This window comes from Balaenoptera musculus, chromosome 16, assembly GCF_009873245.2.
Source record: "Balaenoptera musculus isolate JJ_BM4_2016_0621 chromosome 16, mBalMus1.pri.v3, whole genome shotgun sequence".
Lineage (NCBI taxonomy): Eukaryota > Metazoa > Chordata > Mammalia > Artiodactyla > Balaenopteridae > Balaenoptera > Balaenoptera musculus.
This window is the reverse complement of record NC_045800.1, coordinates 77,024,461-77,030,028: the sequence shown is the minus strand read 5'-3', so window position 1 is coordinate 77,030,028 and position 5,568 is coordinate 77,024,461.

Here is a 5,568-nt window from a genome sequence, read left to right as displayed (position 1 = left end):
GCATAATGCACTCTCTCAGACAACTCTCAGGCTTCTATTAATGAACATGATCTTCTCTAAGCCTTGAAGGATGTGATTTCTGACGATATAATCAGAGACATACATTTATATATTTAAAGATCTGAGATGCCCCACCCTCTCCCCAAGGGCTCAGACCATTTTCTATAGATCATACTCTTTTTTGAAGGAAGGGTTGTCTGAGTTCTGTCTAAGATGTCTCATCTAGTGTAAGAGTCATTTAAACTTAGCTAAGTTAATTTTCATCCACAGAACATCTGAGGGGCTAACTCTCTGATCTGGTTCTATATCTGTCTATATCAGTTCAGTTCTACATCTCTGTTCCCAGCCACAATTCCCCTAACTCCAGAGGCCAGGCTGGTAGAAGATCCTAGGAAGGTCCATCTGTACTGCAATGGACCAGGGTGTCCCTGGTTCAAAAACACACTTCCTACGGGTTATAGAGAAAAGCTACTTGCATTCTATGATCATTAAAAAAAAAAAATCCAAATTCCTTTTGCATTCCTTATCAGGTGCTCTCTACATTATTTTACCTTAGTGAGGGTGAGTCTGAAGTTTCTAGCTCGTAATAAAAGTGCCTTCCCTCCTTTGGTGTTTTCACAAAGACTGCACGTTCACAGCAGACTTTCATTCTTGACAACTGAACAAATGATCATCTTGCTAATTCCATATTCATGTGTGACTCATGACTCATCCAGCAGTACTGTCAAGCCTCCTTTGTGAGAAGCAACAGCTGCTTTACATTAACCATCTTTACTAAACAGCTTTTCTTTAAAGATGGGCAGAAAAAAATTCCTCTGTCTTAAAACATAGATAGCTTTTCAGGTTTAGAAGACTACATTTAGTTGAGGAGTCTATATTTTACAATCGGTTTATGAACTCTGACACTCTGTCTCCTTTCTCCCCTCAAAAAAGCTGTGTGGAACAATGGAGAGCCTGAGAGTCAAGAGGCTTGGTCCCCATTTTTATTTTTTTTGCTCACCACTAGCTGGACATCTTTAGGACCTTTGATTTAATGAGGCATCTGAATGTTTTCCAGGTAAAATAACTGTGAGCCTCATGAAAATGTAAGCTTGTGTTTCTCTCTATAGGCTAAGCACTTTATTTTCTGGTTTTTTATCACATGTCCATGGTTTTTATCTGGCTTTTAATAGACTCTTTGGTCCTCAACAGGTTAATAACTACTGCTATAGGCAACGATTCTCATAATGGGGTTCAATTTCATGGACTTTTCCATTCTCCCAATCCTCATCCAAAGATGATCAGAATAACAGATCACAACCAAAAGGAAAAGGCTATCTTTTCATTAAAAAAATATGTAAATCCAGACTTCATTGTTGCAGATTTGATTCTGGATTACTCTGAACAAGGCTAAATTTTGAGTCAGTCACTGAGAAGAGAAATTATTTTGAAGATGATATGTTATGCAATTTACTACACTAATGGAAGATTTTCTGTATACTGCTCTTTAGAACAAAGGAGAGGAATCAAGTGCAGGCATAATTATTTATTGTTAATAGCAATAAAAGTGGTTTTTTCTTGTCTCTAAGTGTGTTTCTGCTAGCATGTGGGGCCATCAGGAAATCCAGACTTTGCCCTTCAATGAGGAGAGTTGGTTGTTTCTGCCACCCTCCCTAATGGCTCAGTCTGATGAGGGTCTTTAAATGGTCACGTGTCCTAATCTACACGTCCCTGCTGGAGGTCTCACAGGATGCTTTGGAAGTACTTAGCATCCTTTCCTTAGTACTTTCTGCCTCATCAGTGTTCCCCAGATTATGATAGATACATATGAAATGTCACTCGCATCTCACGGAAGAACTGTTTTGTTGTTATTGTTAACCGAGAAATACAAGGAGAAGAATTGAGACTGGAACTTTAACAAATTTACTTCCTTTCCTCACACTAGGATTGGGTTCCTTTTTCCACCTTAGAATTAACATATTCCTTCCACCTGGATCTTTAAATGTCCCTCCACCCCCATTCTTTTCCCAGAAGTGTCTTTAAGCTTTCCAGTGCCATGCTCTCTCTGCTTCCTTCGACCATTTATTCCTCTTTGCAGAAAGAAGATTTCTTTAAACCCCTCTGTGTCCCTTCAATGCTTAGACTTCAGCACATGCTGATCACAGCTCTTCCTCTGGAGGTGTTGCTCCTTGAATTTTCTCCTGATCATTAGCAGTCTATTTATCATTCCACATGGATGGCTAATAGGTACCTCGGTCCTAAGATGCTCCAAACAGACCTCTTGATCTTCTTTCCCAAACCTGCTCTTCCCTCAGTCTTTCCCCACTGCCTTCTTGTCTCCCTCACTAATTCTCTGCACTTACCACCTACTCCTCTTCCCTTGGCTCACTCCTGTGGCCACACTGGCTTCCTTGCTGTTCCTCCAACACAGAACACACTACCAGACACACTGGAGACCCTTGCTTCTGCTTGAAAGGCAACCCTCCAGGCTTTTCATGGTTTGTTTCTGTACACCCTCCAGGTCTGCTCAAAGGTATCTTCTAGGTTCACACTTCCCAGGATGCAATGTTTAACATGACAGTTCCTCTGTCTATTTCTCTTGTCCCCTTCTCTGCTTTATTTCTCTCTGTAGCACTTATTTCCAAGAGTCATAATATATATTTTATCTATACCTTTGTGAACTGTGTCCCTACAATCCAACTAAAATGTAACCTCCATGAGGGCAGGGATTTTTTTTGTCCACTGCACCTGGCAGAGTGCTTGTCACATTTTAGGCTCTCTGTAAGTATTTTTGAATGAAGTTGTGAAAGAATGAAACTACAATTTAGGTCTACCTTGGGAGTGTAGACTCTAATCTTAATGGGAAACTGACCACTTATGGATAGATTTCTTTGTGTTTTAGTGAAGCAAAATCCTTTATCAGACATTTACAGCTGTCTCAGCCAAACTAAAGAAACACCCAAGCTTGGGACCATGCACAAAGGTTTTAGCCTAGGACTGGAGTGGCAAATGTATTTGCTTACATGGCAACTTGTGTTTGAAGGCATCCAGAGAAACTCCTGGTGTAGGGGCAGGCACACTATGATTGTACCTGGGTGTAAGATTAAGAAATGGGGACAGTTGGTTGTGTTGGTTTTTATATTAGATTCTAATTATTCTAATGATAATATTCAAATACAAAAACAGTTGAGAATAAAAGATAATATGAAGTCTCAGTGCCATTCGGTCTCAATGGCATTTTATTGAATTTCTCAATAAACCATTTTTATAGGAGTCCAGGACTGAGATGAACTAAAAAGAAAAATGATGAAAACTTATTACCTGTGTCAGAAAAAAAAAATCAAACCCAGATTTTCTGCTTTTTGGTGATATTCCAAGGTCAGCACAATTTATCCTTATAATAATTATGTGACAAAAATGATACTTGATGACAAAAAACTAAGGTAATAAAATGGTAAAAAAAAAAAAAGAGTATTTGTTTCTTAGGGGTAAATGGCTGCCTGTGATTGGAAACAAAAGAAGGGTGCTATGATATTTATAGTGGTTTCATCTAGTTTAGTGGAATCAGTTTGTAGTATCAAGCAGATACGTTTTGAATAGAGGCAAAAGTTGATTTCATGTGCAGACTTACATCTTCTCTGCTCAAAATCCAGCCTCCGAATCGTGACTGAGAATTAAATGTCCACAAGGCATGTAAAAAAGTTCTGGCTTTGCCATATTGATAATTCATTTTGTTGCAGGAAGGGGGACCCCTTCCAGGGCCCGAGAGTGGGCTCTTGTCTAACACTTGGAAATGAATTGTCCGAGGAGACACACGTGCTGACAAAGCCAAAGACTTTATTGGGAAGGGGTGCCTGGGCAGAGAGCAGCAGAGTAAGGGAACCCAGGGGAATTGCTCTGCCGCCTGGCTCGCAGTCTCGGGTTTTATGGTGGTGGGGTTAGTTTCCGGGTTGTCTCTGGCCAATCAGTCTGATGCAGGGTCCTTCCTGGTGGCACACGCAGCTGCTCAGCCAAGGTGGATTCCAGTGAGAAGGATTCTGGGAGTTTGGTAGGACATGTGGACTGGAGTCTTCTCTCTCTTTTTGACCTTTCCCAAATTCTTCCGGTTAGTGGTATCTTGTTAGTTCTGCATTCCTTACCAGGACCTCTTATTGTCAGGTAACTCATGCAGGTGGTTACTATGGTGCCTAGCCAGGGCGGGTGATTTCAGTCAGTGGTTCCCCTAACAATTTCATTCTCAATCCTGATTAGGAAGACCAGAGAAAAGCTTTTCCTGGCTTCTCATGGAAGGGATTTTACCCTTGCACCCAGAGAGCTGCATCTCTTAAGCCGTGAGGGAACTCATATGGTGAAACAGCTGTACTTGGCTACCCACCTTTGGCTTTTGGTCAATGCAAGTCATTGTATATCTCATCCAATGTCCTCACCTTTACTTTTCTATCTAATGAGGCCAAGCTGACTTGCTGGAGAGGGTATCATTCTTTTTCCAAATTTGTGAAGGATTGCCTGTTGGCACATGTAATTCATTTTTGTCTTCTCTCCTTTCACCATTTTGTTTTATCTTGGCAGGAGAACTTTCTGCTATACACACAATTCCACTTGGAAAAATAGATTGAATCAAGCAAAACAAAACAAAAATAACGTTGTCTTACTCATTTCACTTCCTCTCTCTTAAGTAGCCTGGCTTCCATGTGAAGATATTGCTTAATTCCTACACCCTTATTTTACATTTGCATGCAGACTATTAACACACCTTTTTCCTTTTATTGTATAGTCCTAGTTAAACTGTTCTTTTCTTGAGAAAGAAATGATCTTTTATTGTTTGTTTGCGTAGGCAAATTGTATTAGTATTGTTCTAATACTTTAACATGGGCATTTACTTTTTCCTTTTTCTCACTATTAAAACTGTGAGGTAGAAATTATTATTCCCATTTTACAGATGAGGAATGGAAGATCAAGAGGTTAGCTAATTTGCTCAACAACACAGAGTTAGTAAGTCCCGCATCCGGGATTTAAACAAAAGTCTATGTTTTTTAACATTACCATGCAGCCAGTTTCAATGGAAACATCAGTTAATCTAATGGCTTTTAGGAAAGACTACAAATGAGACTAAAAGATAGTAGAATGACTTAAATCCTTTCAGTTTTACTTTCTAAATAAATTTTCAATCCAGCTTATCTCCATTCCTACCACCATTACTCTCATTCTAATTCCTTCTTAATGGGGCTTTATGTTTTGTCTTTTTCGGTCAAATTTGCTCTTCCCACAGATACTAGACATATCCTTCAAATGTAAATCTGATAGTATTATTCCCTTCCTTAAAATTCTCTGGTAATTTCCCTTTACCTACACTAGCAGTTTTCAAACTGTTGTTGCATGCAGATGCTTTAGGGAGTCTGCAATTGCTCGATGACAATTTTAGTTTAAAATAGTTTTAATGTTCTATACATTTTAAAAGATCAAAGTGTTGTAATAAAATTTATTTTTAACCCCTTGAAGTTGCTGTAGGATTAAGGGTCAGGCTACCACATAGCTGTTCATGATGTCTGCATATTAAGGGACACTAAAACTTCCCTAGTAAGAATAGGA